We start from the raw sequence: 14,968 nt of genomic DNA on the forward strand, positions 1-14,968 counted from the left end.
TCTTCACATATTCAAGTAACCACAGTGCAAGGCATTGTGAGTCTGACCTCTCTGGATTTTGTTTGCTGTGCTTCCCTACACCTCTCACTGGTCCCTGGGGCCTGGGAGGGTGTTTATTACAAATGAATGTTTAATGTCTGCCTTGAAGAGCTACTTGTCTGGCTTGGATTTTCTGGTTGCAGTGCTCTGGAAACAGCCGCACACAGAGAAGGACCCTGTTGAGCATTATCTAGGCACAGGGAGATGCTCTTGCATCTTGTGCCTGTTCTTGTCTGGCTGGTTGGCAGTTTAAGAGCTTGGTGAGGAGATTATACTGATTATTTTGTTTGACATTCTTCATTGCCAGTTAACACCTGGTACAGGAGTGTGAGCTGCGGGGACAGGACAGCTGGAGGAGTCCTGACTCCCTTGGCCCTGGGTAGGAACAGGACAGCATGGAGGAGAAGCTCATGGTGAGCCAAATGCTTCCTCCACCTCTCTTGCTCCTGAAGCTAGGCCCAAAGGGGAAGGATGCCTCTGCTTTTAGGCAGTTGTGCTGTAACGTTGCTCTGACCACTTCCATCTGGGTTGGCAGCTGATGCCTGAACCTCAGTTTGTCTACCTCACCTGCCTTTCATTTAAATGCAGCTGGCTTATGTCATAGCTAGGAGATAGGGTGGGCTGAATGCTTTAGCGACATGTATTTTCGAAGCTCTGGCAAATTCACTCTGGGGTGTACTTCAGTGAGGGACATGCATGCTACATGTCTCTGTCATTACTGTTTTGAGACTGTTGCTTCTATCTCAGAAGAGGTGTCTGAGGCTTTCCCTGGATGGACTGGAGCTGTTGTGAGTGTTGGGAAACCTCTCAAAGGCTGAAACCAATCAGTACTACTTGATTGCACCATCAACGCAAAGCAGCTGTTTCACAGCCTCCTAAGGCTTTGTCCTTTCTCCCAGTTGCTGGACTCACGTTCCCATGTGCTGGAAAACATTTTTCAGCTGGTGGGAATTATTTATTCATGGTCCTAGCTTGATCTGTCTGCAGGCTGCTGTATCTTGCCAACTGGTAGCCAGACATTAGAGCTGACTAATCATGGATTATAAGCAGCAACTTTCACAAGGTGAGTCAAAGGGAGCAAAGGTTTCCCTTTGGAGGAGCTCTCTCCAGCTTATCGCATCTAGGAGCAGCTTTCTGAGGGCCTTTAAACACCTAACTCCATCCAAAATGGAATACAGCTGTCCAGAGCAGGTAATTCTCTCTTAGCAGCTACCTTGTAACTGTGCTGGGAGCCTTTTTTTGTGCCCAAGAGTCCAAAACAAATAATGCAGCAGAGTTTTTGTGCAGTTGATAGTTTCCTTGTCAGGGTTTCCTGACTGCAATCCCTGCCTAATTAGCTGGAATGCGTCTCCTTTAGGCTCATGTGGAATGGTGCAGTAAAAATCAAAGTGCTAGTAAAAGCTCCTGTGGTTGATAGTAAGGCCAATAGACTATTTTTAGTTCACGCCCTGTCTTAGTCAAACACTTTTACAAATAGCATTGCTTTTGTCTTTTTCCCTGTCTCTCAATCTCACTATTTCCAGTCTGGTGCAAAATGCTGAAGTGCAGATGTGCCATTTATTGAAATGCTGGAAAAAAAACCCCAACCCTGAAGCCAGGGGGTTGGGAAGCATGGGTAAGGTCAGGTGAAAGGTAAGGCCAAGTCCATTTTCAAGACATGACTTTGCAGGCAGCTGTGTAGTAGAAAAGCTGAATGCACGTGCACGGTCCTGGCTGGAAGCAGTAGCCCATGCAGTGGCAAAGAGTATTTGCAGTCCCATCGTCAGGAGGACACCTAGGAGTCAGGAGTCCTCTCTATTGCACAGGCTGAATAAAAAGTTGCATTTTGGCTTCCACAGCCTATTACATGACCAAGCTCTGAAAGCAACATAGTAATGTCAGCATGTCCAGTATTTTGGAAACACTTTTAAAATTGTGGGATAATGAGCAAGGCAGAAGTCTCACCATTTGTTTCAATGTAATCAAAAAGTTTTGGGAATGGGTTAGATTTTTTTGCTTTACTTGAAACACTTCCAAATTGCCAGATTTCCAAAACCAGTGAAGCATTTTTCACCTGAGGTCTCTTGGATACTGAACTTGATACACTTGTGTAGATGCGTTCCCAAACCACTGATCACTTCTGAAAGCTTTGTCCTTCCCAGCGAAGCTTCTCCCTATCCATCTGTTTGGGGTCTGGTTGTGCCTCTGTTGCAGACACAGTTTTGCTCTCTGTTTCAATGGAATTGCTGTTTCCATTGGCTGTCTCTCCTCCTCTTGTGTTCAGCAGGCTCAGAAGTGCTCCTTCACTAATCGCTTAGCGGAGTCCTCCAAAAGGGTATTCTCTGACAATACCGTGTTTTTACAACAGAAAACTTTTTCCTCACATTTTAATAACTGTATTAATAACTGGGAAAACAAGGAAGCAATGTTCCTTTGCTGGCACACTATGACAGTGAGCTGAAGAGCTAGCTTTCTGTGGCTCTCAGAGGGGTGGCATCCCATTTCTCCAGTTCTGGGACATTCTTTGGGAACTTGGTTCATTCAGCATTGTTGCAGAACCTGCAGGGGATTTTGTTCTGCCTATGCCCTGTAATAACAACAATAGTCCTTGAACTAAACTGCCTGACCAGCTCCATACTTGCAGCTTCCATTACGCTACTTTGCTTTCAATTGCTAGTTGTTGAAAGCTGTTGAATGAGAGGGTAGAAGAGAAAGCCAGTGTGATGGACTGGGGGAAAAGCAGCTGATGAAAAAGTTTGCGAATAAATGGGGCATGTGCCCTAGTAACAAAAGCTGGTATGAGTACTCAAAAGCACCATCATGAGAAAACACCAGCTAGAAGTAAATAGCTGACTTCTCCCTAGTCAGTCCATTCTGATGTAGTATAATTTTGCTGAATGCCACGCAGTACAAAATGGCTTTAAGGTGCTTGTACAACTGACCCTTAGCTAAGGAAAAAATTACCTCACCTCTACATTTCTGTCATGTGTTGGAATTGCTGATACATTTACTGGTAGTCATTTTTCTTTTGGACCATTGAAAAGTTTTGACCATTTTTGATATTGCATTCCAGAAAAAAGTACATTAGACTTGCTCCTCCTGAAGAATTTGTGATCAGAATTTTTTTGGTTTATGTGGTGTGGGGTTTTTTTGGTGGTTTTTTTGTTTGTTTGTTTGTTTTAAACATACAGGGAGTAGAATGTAAAAAGAAAAGCATAGCTTTTACAATATCACAATTTTCTTTTTTTTATTTTCTGGGAGAATAAAAGAATGGATGTATCTGTTTGCCTTGTGCTAACTTGGATTTCTTCCTTTTCTTCTTCTGCTGTTTTGCTGACTCTGTATGTTCTTCATCCCTTCCAGTTACTGGCTTTCTGTGATGAATTGGTGCGTTTCTATAGTGCAGACAGAGTAAACCCTTTTGAGGCCTTCAAGGGTTATGTTGTTAATAGTTTTTACATTCTGGCATCTGATTCTTCATACGTGAAAATCTAGTAGATAATTTCTGTAGGGCTCAGCTCTTCATTTACTACACTTCCCTACTGTGAACAACCCTATGGCACAATGACAACATAATTTCCAACCAGGTCAGTTAAACTGTACTTCCATGTGTGGTATGTGTCATTGCTGGCTTGTTCCAATAAATTTTTCTTACTGATAATCTTTAAAGCTGCTTTAATTGACTGACTTGGGAATTTTATTTGCACTGTACCCTTCTATGGTAGCCTTTATTCAGAGGTTAAGTTTGGTAATTTGCAAAAATCATATCTTGATTTGTGGTCTATTTCCACCTATGCACAGCTAGGGCCACCTCAAATTTTATGAAGAAAGCAGTTAAGAGGAGCAGAAGGTTGGGCACTGAGTGACAGAACTTAGGGCACAGTAGCACATAGGTAAGGATACCTGACTTGCTCGGTGGGGAGAATAAAGGAGGTCATGAGAGAGGTGGTGGTTTTCTCTGTATCTTGGAAAATAACTTTCCTTTTCTCTTTGCACTGAACAATCTGATTTCATGTGCTGCTCACAAGATTCATTAGTCTGAAGGGCTGAAACCTTTGAGCCATGTGCTGGATGTTTGCAACATGATGAAAATGCCAAGATATTGGTATGTAATAGCTTTGTTGCTTGGTCAGGAGGATTTAGGCAGGTCTGCAGACACTGGGGTGGAATTTTGCAAGCTTTTACTCTTCATTTCAAGAGGATAATAGAACAGCATTGCATGCCCTTTTCCATAACTGGCTGCGGCTTTCTCCTTGGCCTTTACCATTTGATTATTGGTTTTTGTGTGTTTTTTCCTCTTGAAATACTACTGCTAAGCCCTTTAAAATTATTGTGTCTTTCAAGAAAAACAATCAAGTCTTAAGAAGCATTTTTGGGGGGATGGGGGGGAACCTGGAGTTTGTTTAAAGAAAAGGGATCTGAAGAAGATAAAGCAGAGATATCAGCTATGCAGAACTAATGACGCATTCCAAAAGAGAATTGAAGAGCTATACAACTCCATGAAGTGCTCTGCTCTATACTAGCTTTTTCACTGAGAAACCTTTTGAAGGACAGAATCACACACACATGTATTATACATTAAAATCTGTAATGCATGAGAGTATATTTGGATCTAATGCTGTATGAGGAAGCCCATGGCACTCTCGTGGAGCAAGCAAATGACACTGAATTCCCTAGGTGGGAATCAAAGCCTTTCCAGACTAAGCTCACTACTGGCAGATGTTTGAATTGCTAGTAACAGACATACACCCTTGTTGCCCATACAGCGTGGGCTGCCTTGAATGTCTGTTTTCTTTCCACCCTTGGATGCCTCTGTAATTCTGGGAACATACTGCCCAAAGGTGTCAATGTGTCTGCTCAGGTGAATCTGGGGAAAGAGATACAAGAGGCAGATGAGAGCCTTAGAAAGGTATAGGATACACAATGGCCAGATTGTCAGAGCTAATAGAATGACAGCTTGAGTGTGAAAACCCAGGTGCTGTGACAGTACCCCAGGGATCAGCCAGCCCTTTATTCAAGGGAAGGGGAAAGAGCAGCAACCCGAAACCTAAATTAACAGTTCAAGCTGATAGAAAGCATTATTTGAGTCAAACAATAAAGAATAACTTGAAAAAACGCTTAGACTAACTGTTGTTTGTGCACCACAGATTCTTCAAACACAAGAGAAACTAAGGAAGTAGTGGTGCTTGTTAAAAGATGATGTAAAATTATTTGAAATACCTATTAATAATGCAAATGCTTCTGTTAGGCATCCTGCTTCCTTGGAGTAGGCAATTTAATCCTATTGCTCAGGAAGTTCCAGTGGCTTCTTTTTCCAATAGATTTAGGGCATGGAGGACATTTGGATTAATGAAAGGCAGAGATGGTGGGAAATTACTCTGTTGTTATTAGCCTTTGGTAAACCTGGGCAATTAGTGAAGCCTTTGCAAGAAGTATCTTTCATTTCAATGTCATTGCAAAATAATTGTCTCATCTGGTATCATCTGTGTTGATTGGTAACACACAGGTGATACATGGCACATCTACTTCGGAAGCACATGCACTACTGTGGTTCTGAGTTGCTCAGCTGAAGGCCTCATGATTAAGTATAATAAAAAAGAATACGAAACAGCATATGCCAGCATTTGTTGTTCATTTAAGGGGGGAAATTGGCCTCTTTGGGGCAGTTTTTGGGTGCCAGCTGAGAATCCCTAAGCTCCCTCCCCCTGAAAATGAAAAGCACACCAGTAGGCTGTGGACTTTGCTTTTAGGGATGAACTTTACAAGCTGTGAAAGAAAGAACTCTCAAGGAAAGATAGAAGAACAAGAAGGGAAGAAACAGTGATCTCCATACTGAAGGAACAGGCTTGAGACTGAAGATGTTCTCTTCTCAGTTCTGTCATTGGCTTTCTGTTTGACCTTTAACACCATTAACTTCTACTTTCCATCTATAACAAGGGAAATATTAGTATTTCCTTTCTTTCCCTGCTTTTTGTCTGTTCAGGCAGCAAGTGCTTTGGGCAGGGGGCTCCTTTGTGCTGCACATAGTAAAAAGCTTGGTTTTGCAGGGGCTTATAGGACTCTTGTGATACAAATAACAACCAAGAGGCAGGAAGATGTCCAAGGGTGTGTTTTTGGAAATGGGACAGTAGTTTACTTGTTTTTCCTTTTTTTTTTTTTCTCTTTTTTTCTAATTTTCTTTTATTTTTTTTTTTGGCAGGGGCAAACTCCTTTGTCTTGGTAGCCAGGGAAGTGAAGTTAATGCATTTCTGAAACGTTGCTTTTAGTAGCTTGGCACAGTTTGGTGTGATGCTTAGTAGGCTCGGTGGCTTCTTTGTGGCAGCGAGTCCCCTCTTGCAGTGGTTACCATGAGTGCATCGCTGTTTGCCATTCTTGTCATTGACCACAAATTGGGCAGTTTTTCCATTGCAGGGAACAGGAGAGAATCTACGTTATTTTGTTAGAACTGAATAGCACTTGTGTGTGTTAACAGTCAAGCAGCCAGCAGTGCTGGTGGGGAAATCAGTAGGGTAAAGGAGGTGGATTTGGTCAGTGCCTGACCGTGACATTTGATGTGCACCCAGACGTGTGCTGGCTGTTCATGTTCCCCACTGAATAAACCTCTGTCTCCATCCCCATCCTTAATATGTCTGAACACAGGTTTCAGAGGTGTGTCAGATCAACCTGGGGCACTGGGTGTAGTGGCCTACAATCTCCCTGGGCATAATTTCTGTGGAGAGAAAGTTATTCTGCTAGACAGGTATGCGCCTTTCATTCTTAGGCATCGTGGCAATGGTTTTCAGCAGGGCAAACTGTGGTTTGCCCAGTCTGGTCTGTAACTGGAGCTGCATCTGCTGCTCCTGGGAATCCCAAGCCTCGCATCTGATCTGGAATGCCAATGAGCCCATATAAAGCTGTTAATGTCTGTGTGAGGTTTTTTAGTCCTCATTACCAACCTGATAGAAAGATAATTCCTCAGCTGCTGTTCCAACCTGTGGGATTTTACCCACTTAATTAATTTTCTTTCTTGTTAAAGAAGATCTCTTTATGCACAAGAATCTGTGCTTGACTTGCTTTTGAGGGACTCTTCTCATGCCTATATCAAAGGCGCACAGAGGCCCCAGCGGCTGGAGGGTGAGCCCTGGGGGCAGCATGCTTGTGGAGGCTGAACTGGGAAGCACTGCCTTGTGTGCTGAGGGCAGGCTTCTGGAGGGAAGCCAAGTCTGCACAGTGGAGGGGACCCTGCTTCCCTTCCCTGCTCCCTGCTTTTGCCACCACTCAGCAACAAAATGGAAACTTGTGACATGACCAAAGGATAGCAAACTGCACGCTGGATGCCTACCGAGAGTTAAAAATGCCAGCCTACACCACCCTCCCCAGCGTTTCATCGTGTCAGCAAGCTGTCTATGTAAATAAATAAACATATCAAACAATAAGCAGATGCCTTTTTAACATGCACTGTTTCAGGCTGAGATATCCTTTCTGGTGCAGCTCATCTCAGCATCTGTCAAGCTAATGCCAGCTCCACAGCTCCCTTTCAGTTGTATTTAATGCACAAAGATTTTGTTGTGGTAAATGTAAAATATAATGAGGAATTGCTTGTTTTACATCTGTTTTGATGTTACTTGTGATGTTGTATAAAATAAATGGGAATGCTTTGTGTTCCTCCTGATCTCTGTGTCAGTATATAGGGTAAACTCTTGTTACTTACGCTTGATGAAGTGGATGTGTAAGATCGTGGAAGTATACACAGAGGAAAAACAAAAAGTCGTTTGCAAAATACACCACCACTGGGGCCCCAAACCAAACAAACATTAAAGTGGGGAGGAAGCTGTGATGAGGGTTGGATTTAAAATAAAAATAAAAGAGCTTATTTCTAGCAGAGTCTCTTGGACACCTTAAATCAAACCAAACTCAGGAGCCAGAATCTAAGGCCCCAAGGGTGTATCTTAGTGCAGTGTTGTGGAAGGGGCAGCTAGGTTGGGCTGGACCTTGTCTAACCCAGGGTCTTGTCTCTGATAGCAACCAGCAGTGATTAAAGAGAGTGTAAGACCAGGGCAACTAACCAGGAGAAATTCTATGTTAAGCTTTTGTTTATTTTTGTTTTCATATTAAAAATCTGTTAAGTCCAGATGACCTGTAGTCTACTGGCTCTACTCCTCTTTTGAAAATTCACCTATAGGGCTAAAGGAGTGTTGGATCCCATGGTGCTGCTGTCCCTCTCTGTCCCTCTGCATCAGCCTTGGAGAAAGTACCTGGGTTTTATTGTCCTTATTCACGTTTCACACATGCTACTGCTTTTGCTCTAGTCAGATACAAAGGAATCACACTAAAAAACCCCACAAAACAAGAGAGTGTTTATGCAGGTAAAAAGTCTAGAAGACTGCTCTCTGTCAGGCTTTTCTGCGATCTGCTGAGAGAGAGAATATTCCTGCTGCTTGAGACGCTCAATTGGATTAGGAGAGGAGGATTTAGATGACCTGAGATATATTCTGTTTCTTAATATTCCTTGAATAGAAGATGATTGAAATCTCTCATGTGGACAAGTACACACAGAAGACAATGCTATATTAGTGACTCTAAACGTATTAGAGCTCTCTGCTTCTGATCACAGTGGTACATCAGCTGGAATAGTAATAGGGAATGAATGGTTTTTACCGAGACGGACAGCACTGTTCTTCCATAATGGAAAGGGAAAATTGGTACTGAAAATGCCATTGACTCAAATTTTTGACTGTCAGTACACCTGCGTGTGATGCTTCCCATCTGGTGGTTTCAGAGCACTTTACAAACCTGAATACATTTAATTTTTTTCCTCACTGCTTCCAAAGATTGGGGGTTACTATCCAATATTGCATGTTTGAAAGGACTAGGACCATGTTCACTAGGGTATATTCCTGTCAGGCAGCAGACACTTTGTCCTGTGCAGAAGTAGATGGATATGTGCAATTTTTGCACGTGGGCACTTACACCGCTCAGGTACTTGCCCTTCCTCTTTAAAGAAACCAGAATGTGATCGATGTGCGTGTATTTGAAATGTCAGGTTGTACAGAGCAGGGAAGAGGCTTGTAAACAAACGTCCACAGGGGGACACTCAGCTGAAGGTGGAGTCCACTAGAGATGCGGGCAAGAGTTTCTTGCCCTGCTCACTAGACCGCACTGCTCCTCTAGTGCGTGTAAGATGAATGCCCAGGGTGCAGCATGCTCCTCTGTCTCTGGCTGAATGTGTGGTGCTGCTGTGTCCCACAGAGCCCTCACCCTTGTCCTGGGGAAGTGTGAAATAGCACGTCTGTGGAGAGGGACAGGGGACTGCTGGCAGAGGTCTGATACCCACATGCATGGCAGGAATTCCTTTTCGTGTGGTCTGGTGTGACATTAGCACTTCCCAGCTGGCTTATCAGTGGTTTTGTAATCTACTGGATTGACAAATAAATGCTACTTCAGCCCAGTACGGCTGTCTGCTCCAGAGAGCATGACAGAGAAGGGGAGCTTGAGATGTTTGGCTGCAGCCCCATTTCAGTCTCTTACAGGGCTGCTGGAGGGACTTGCTGCAAAAGCACCTTCTCTGCCAGCTTCTCATGACCCTGGAGGAGCTGCTAAGTGCTTTAGTGCAGGGGGAACACGGATGCTCCCTGATGCTGCACATGGACAGTTGGCCTTGGCTTTGGGCTGCTGGAGGGACTGGGCAAGGTGGAGGGTTGGGGTCTTAAAAGAGAGTGAAGAAGCAAGGTAGACTGGGGAGGAGAGAAGTAATACTATCAAATGGATTTGTGTGGCGCCAGCTTCATATCTGAATTGGAGCTGTCAGGGAGAATGAGATCCAGACTCTGTGCTGTTCTCCAGAGAGAAGCCGTTACAGAGCGATTGCTCTGTTAAGTGCTGGCTCCACCCCTGTGCCCCAGGTTTGGCTGACTTTTGCAAGGAGAAAACCAACAAGATCTGGCATGATCCTTTCTCCTTTCCGACTGGCTTTTCCTGCCTTTCTGCACGCTTTGATTTACTTTCTTTCCCTTGTTTATTGTTTTTATCACCTGAGCATCTCCCACTGAATGCTTCTCCTGGCTCTGTTGGGATCTTCAGCCCACCCTTACCTGCCTCTCAGCTCCATCACCTTGCCCTGTTTTTCCTCCTCAATCTTTTCTGGCTCCCTCCTTTCAGCATACAGTTGTACTCTAACATCTACCCAGTAAGTGAACATGTGTGTGCGTGTATTTGTTGCATACAGTACAGGAAGGCATGGGGTGTGTGTCTTAAACATTTAACTACCTTTGGTTTTTCATGTACTGCTCCATCCTCTGTTCTGGGACTTGCCTTTGGGGGACTCACAGCATCTCTTGCTGGTGTTCTTGTCCTCTTCTATTTCCCTGGTGACTCTCCCTGGCTGCATAGGGGAGCAGGAGGGGAAGATGCAGAGTGACTCTGTGGCTCCTTTCTTATTCTGCTGGAAATAGTCCTGTCCTCCTCCTACCTTCTGGTCAGAGCCCTTTTCGGGCCAGTCTAAATGGACTGGAAGGTAAGGAGGAGGATTTGGCCTTCAGTTCAGCCTGCCAGGGTCTTCAGGGACACTGCCAGGTGTTTTCCCTCACCTCCTTGAGAAGGAGCTGCTCTTTACTTAAGTAGGAAGAAGTAATTAAAGCAAGGTCATGGTCCTCTCCTCAGTCCCAGTACAGAGGTACGAGTCAGGTATTTTTCATTGCTGTTTCTGACAGGTTGACCAGCCTGGATCACGGTGCTAGGGACCTGAAGCAAGGATCCTGACTGATGCATGTTTAGTACGACCTGACTTCTTGAGAACAAGTATTTCTTTGAAGGCCTGTCCCCTCAAAGCAGCACGCAGGTAAGGCAGATGGTGCTCCTAATGCTCAGGTTCAGCTGCTGCTGGGCTCAGGGCATGCCGCAGTGGGCTGAGCAGAGGATTTTTTCAATTCATTTGGCTCAAGGGGGGCTTTGTTGCCTCTGCCTGCAATGAAAGGGTGAAACCTTGCGTTGTATTTTCGGCACAGGGAATGTTTTCCAGCAAAAATGTACTTTTGGAGGGTCAAGACTGTTCATGTGATTAAGATAAATATAGGCTAAAAGTGTGGGAGGAGTATGCTGAAAGAAGAAAAACGTTACATGTGATGTATTAATAAAACAATACTTAAACCTCGTGTTCTAAAATAATTTTATATTGAAAATTACCTTAATTTAAACAGTTTTTTTGAAGAAAAGGAATAAAGTAGTATTTGTTAGGGGGAAGGGATTAAGTAAGAAATTAATTTAATCATTTAGTTTTCAACTGGACAAGATGTTTCAGGTCATCCAAAAGTGGAAAAAAACCAAAAACCAACAAACAGAAAAGCCTTGCAGTTCTAATTGCTATGCCTCATGGAAACCAGATCTAGAAAAGATGAGGCCATTTAGTCCAAACCCTTAATCCCCTACTAGTATGTAACATCGTTCCCAGCAGCTTCTACGAGTCCTGTTTTAAATGACGGGATTTTCCCTTGTCCCCTTGGGATACTATTGCACGGTCTAATAGAATTAATCTGCTTACTTCTCTTTCAACCCCTGACCACTGCAGATGCAATTAGTAGTAGGCGATGGGAGGATTCTGTTTCCTATGCTGTATTATGAAGGCTTAGGGCTGCATTGTGTTAAACCAGACATCAGTTGCAAGCATGTATGCATGAGTGTGGCTTATCTGTCAGTACTCATTACAGCCCCATAAGCATCTCTGAACTTTCTACAGTCCTAATTCAGGATCTGATAAGGCACAGACTAATGTATTTGAATGCCTCTGAGAAAGATAGCATGATTAGAAACTGAAATGAAATGCAAAGGTACATGCTGCTTGTGCTAGAGTCTCTCAGAGGCAATTTACTTTCTGCAGCATTCTCTGGCCTCATTTTTGATTTTTTTTTTTCAGACAGTTTGGTAGGAACTGTATGAAGTAGCTTTTTGCTGTGCATGGTGCTGCTGGAGGTACCACTGCACCTTTCCATCTGTGAATTTCAGGCTTGTCTTAGATGAATGTTATGGGCTTCTGCTGATGTCTGCTGATGTTTACTGGAAGGCTCCAGTCAAATAACCAGTTGAATATAAAGACAAAAAAAAAATGGAGCAGGAAAATCATATCTGGTCTCAAACTGTGCCAGAGGAGGTTTAGATTGGATATTAGGGAAAAATTCTTCACTGAAAGGGTGGTCAAGCATTGGAACAGGCTGTCCAGGGAGGTAGTGGAGTCACCATCATTGGAAACTTTCAAAACACAGGTAGATGCAATGCTTACGGATGTGGTTTGGAGGTGGACTTGGCAGTCCTGGGTTAACAGTTAGACTTTATGATCTCAAAGGTCTTTTCCAACCTAAATGATTTTATCAGTCTATGATTATTTAGTGTGTCTCCACTTAACACAGTACAGCTTCCTTCTGTTTTGCTCCTCGAATTTGGAACAGTTTTGGTAATGAGAACTGTTAATCAGTTTCTAAAACACATGGATGGAGTTTCAACCTGTTTGTACCTGGAGACTACAGCAACAGCTGTTTTTTAAAAACTCTTTGTATTGACACTTGGATTTATCCATTTCCAAAATGAATTAAAAAATGCTTCCTAATACAGAAAGTGACTACAGTATAATTGCTGTTGGATTTTTGAATGAGACTACAATGTGAAGCGGGGCCAGGGGTCCTGAAAAACTGCATGTGCCAGCCTTCCACATGGGCCACGTCTGATGGCACTAAAGGAGAAGGTTATAACCCTGTTCCTCCTCCCTCCCAGTAAATCCCTGACTCTAACATGTCATAGCTTTCCCAGAGCATTTCAGCAAATAGAAAGCCTAAATGTAAACCTAGCCACTGGTCCAGTGTTCCATTATCAAGATAAGTTAATTAAGCATATTAAAATTGACTAGATTGCCTGTGTTTTTCAGATCAGAATTTCTTAAACGCTGATTGAGTTGCAAAGCTTTGATGTGTTCAATGAGTCTGGTGCTAATTTGCCCGTTGTTTTTAATTGGTTGAAATTCTTTTCTAGCATGGTGCCTGGCTGCTTCATGTGGGTTTGTAGGGTACTTTAAAGGATGGGGAGGTGGTGACTGAAGCAAGGTGTAATGATTCGTAGCACTTGAGATCATCTGCAGCTTATGTTCCCTGTCCCTGCTTTGCCAGTCAAGCTTTATTCCAGTGGAAGTGTCAGTAAACCCAAGGCAGATGGGTATGTTTCTCCTCTGTTTTATCCTTTTCCCTGGAAGCTGGTCTTGCTTTTGGCTTGCTTTTTTTTTTATTTTTATTTTTTTGTCCTTTCAAAAGCTGCATTTTTCAAGCAGAGAGCTATTGACCCCTTTCAGTGCAGTCACAAAGAAATCCAAGATGAAATGGAGGCTGAGGGCCTGCAGGGAATGAATGAATATATATATATATATATATATACACACACACATATATATATATTCTTCCCCCCCCCCCCCCCCCAAGTCATCATCTTACTGCATCCCCTGCCAGGCTGGCTATTGTTTGAGACTCCACATGGGATACTAGTTGCCATATTAGGAAAATGGCATCATGCTACATTCTTTCAAAAAATTGATTTTTTACAGTTGCCTTTTTTTTTCCTTGCTGAAAATTGTTTTGGCTTTTGTGGAAGCTCTAGGCAAAAGGAGGGTGGTAGCCTATGGTATGCATGTATACAGTCTTGGTCTGTGCAAAAGAATTTGCTTTGGCTCTTTTGCTACGGTTTAGGTGATTAGGCAAAGCAGCAATAGCAAATGAGGTTCAGCTACTGTGATAGGAGCAGAGGATGTTGATCTGCATTTTCCCACATCTTGAACTCAGTAATAATCCTCCTCGCCTTTTGTTTTTTCTTGCTTAAGTAGATGCTCAGGCAGTGGTGCAGAGGCATGGAATTACAGAAACATAGAATCATTTAGGTTGGAAAAGACCTTCAAGATTATCACATCCAACTGTTAACCCAGGACTGCCAAGTCCATCACTAAACCATGTCCCTAAGCACCGCATCTACACATTTTGAACTCTTCCAGGGATGGTGATTTCACCACCTCCCTGGGCAGCCTGTTCCAACGTTCAGTGAATAAATCTTTCCTAAAGAACAGTGTGCCCCTCTGTGTTGCTCTTCATTCACAACCTACCATTTAATCAGTGTGTGCCTCTGGTCCTGATGCAAGGACACTTGGACTCTTACAGGGGGATCCTGCCTTTTGCTCCCAAGGTGCTCCCCTCCAAATTGTCCCCGTTTCAGTGCTTGAAAGTTTTAGGTGAAAATCCACCAGAATTTTATGATTTGTGGTTGAGAACTGGGACAAAAACAGTACTGCTGAACTGGGGCTTCTGTTCCTCCCCATTGCCTGAAAACATGGTTTGTGAAATGGCGCTAATCCTCATTTTGCTGTGTTAGATGAGGACATGGGGCTGCACAAACCTGAACCTCCTGCTCCCCTTTTGTGCTTTGTTCATTCCTGGTGATGTGCTGAGTGATGCGCACCAGTTTGGGCCACCAGCTTCCTCTGCTCTGCTTGATGTCCAAGTCCACTGCTGGGGACGACCATAGCTTCATTATCCCCAAAGGCAGCTGTAACATTTGAGCCTGTAGGAAGCAAGGCTGCATGCAGCGATACTTTAGAGGCTGAGATGCTTCTGCAGGCAGCAGGCTTGGGTCAGAACATGAGCCAGCTCAGGAAAAGGACTGAAAATGTCCCTGAGGTTTCATTTTTGTTTTGTGTTGCAGCCATCACTTGATGAACAGAAACTGCCCACTTCTTGGAAATAAGTCTGAACTCCAAAGAAATCCACTCAGTGACTTGTGCAAAGGAACAGCTGGAGCAACATGAGCATAAATAAGGCTCAATCTCCTGGCTCCAGAAAGCAGAGGCAGAGTCTAGAGTGGGAAAAGCATAGGTCTGGGAGCTGGGAACACAGCCAACTCTTGGAGGGGAGTGAGCATCTGCTTGTGTGTGTGCACGTAAGAGTTGGGCACT

The 14,968-nt window shown here is 43.7% G+C and overlaps 1 protein-coding gene across 11 annotated transcripts in view; it reads left to right on the forward strand.

Annotated features, from left to right (window-relative positions):
• Positions 1 to 14,968, forward strand: part of TSPAN18 (tetraspanin 18) — a 172,439-nt gene that overhangs the window by 100,857 nt on the left and 56,614 nt on the right. For 7 of the 11 annotated variants that reach the window (XM_080396768.1, XM_080396763.1, XM_080396765.1 and 4 more), the window contains exon 2: positions 10,707 to 10,834. The exons of the other annotated variants lie outside the window; for them this stretch is intronic. The gene's annotated coding sequence lies outside the window, so the exon portion shown is untranslated. The remainder of the gene's footprint in view (positions 1 to 10,706; positions 10,835 to 14,968) is intronic. 11 annotated transcript variants of the gene reach the window in all.

This window comes from Falco punctatus, assembly GCF_963210335.1.
Source record: "Falco punctatus genome assembly, chromosome: 7".
Lineage (NCBI taxonomy): Eukaryota > Metazoa > Chordata > Aves > Falconiformes > Falconidae > Falco > Falco punctatus.